The sequence below is a fragment of the Staurois parvus genome, unplaced genomic scaffold (genome assembly GCF_062004578.1).
Source record: "Staurois parvus isolate SC_StPar_1 unplaced genomic scaffold, SC_StPar_1.0 ptg003318l, whole genome shotgun sequence".
Lineage (NCBI taxonomy): Eukaryota > Metazoa > Chordata > Amphibia > Anura > Ranidae > Staurois > Staurois parvus.
This window is the reverse complement of record NW_028321114.1, coordinates 52501-53966: the sequence shown is the minus strand read 5'-3', so window position 1 is coordinate 53966 and position 1466 is coordinate 52501. Positions and strand designations below refer to the sequence as shown.

General features: G+C 49.9%; 1 protein-coding gene across 1 annotated transcript in view; it reads left to right on the top strand.

Annotated features, from left to right (window-relative positions):
* Positions 1-1227: 1227 nt before the first annotated feature.
* The window catches only part of LOC149428320 (putative G protein-coupled receptor 174), a 25186-nt gene continuing 24947 nt past the window's right edge, over positions 1228-1466 (top strand). The window contains exon 1 of the mRNA XM_089667514.1: positions 1228-1336. The gene's annotated coding sequence lies outside the window, so the exon portion shown is untranslated. The remainder of the gene's footprint in view (positions 1337-1466) is intronic.

Below are 1466 nucleotides of genomic sequence, written 5' to 3'. Positions count from 1 at the left end.
TCAGGGTCTAAGCGTTGTCACCCTCTCACAGGAAGTGGCTGCACAGGGATCTCCATGGCGGGACATCATTATCACATTGCTGTGTCTGAGAGGAAGGAGGAGGGGGTCTTAGATCCTCAGTCAGGTGTCCCCATTGGAGGATTTCTCCTCTCTTCCTGTTCCAGTGACAACCCAAAATTTGAGATTTTCATCCTATTTGTCCTATTTACCGTTATCACCGAAAGGAAACTAAAGTCCCAAATTTCGGGTTGTCACCGAAACAGGAAGAGAGGAGAAATCCTCCAATGGGGACACGGGGGACAAGTGAGGGAATCCCAGGAACTAATGTCCCCATTGGAGGATTTCTTCCCTCTTCCTGTTCCGGTGACAACACTGAAGTTGGGGATTTTCACACCGGGGATGGCTTTTCAGAGCGGAGGCCAAGATGGCCGCATTTGTACATGAGCCCCCCTCAGTAGTCACCCATTGCCGTGTAATCTCTGCTGTGATTGGTGGAGGGGAGGACATTACAGCTCACCTGTCCTCAGCGGGGGCAGCTGCATCACTTTTCTTTTTCAGATTTTTTTTTCTATCCCTTCATTCTTACCCAGCGACCCCGCCAATAACACACTTCCTGTCCCATGGTGACAACGCTCACTGCTCTGTATCTCTAGAGGAACAGTGTTGTCACCCTAGAACTGAACTTCAGAACACTCCCCCTCTCCGTCTCCATTACATAAGGGGAGGTGTTCTGTAGTCATGTCCTCAGGTGACAACACTGCTCCTCCACAGACACAGTGCAGTGAGCGTTGTCGCCCTAGGACAGGACTACAGAACATCTTCCCCCTCCTCTTCTCAATTACATAAATTGAGGTGTTCTGTAGTCCTGTTCCACGGTGACAACGCTCACTGCACTGTATCTGCGGAAGAGCAGATACAGCACCTCCCCATCTCCATTACATAAGGGGAGGTGTTCTGTAGTCTTATCCTAGGGTGACAACGCTCACTGCACTGTATCGGTGGAGGAGCAGTGTTGCCACCCTAGGACTGGGCTACAGAACACCTCCCCCTTCTCTTCTCCGTCTCCATTACATAAGGGGAGGTGTTCTGTAGTCCTGTCCTAGGGTGACAACGCTCACTGCACTGTATCTGTGGAGGAGCAGTGTAGTCACCCAGGGTTCTGGCTCAGACCTCTCGGGGTTGTCACTCTGCAGACGTTGGAGAGAAAATTTCCCCGCCTGAGAGAAGGAAATGGTGAGCAGAGATGTGCGTGACGGGCGACGAGCGCCACTGACACCAACAGACCACATCTGACACCGAGGACGACACACGGCGGGAGGAGACGCGCAGAACATCGGTCTGTATATATATGTATGGGGCTGTGTGTATATATCTGTATATATATATATATATGGGGCTGTGTGTATATATCTGTATATATATATATATGTATGTATGGGGCTGTGTGTATATATCTGTATATATAT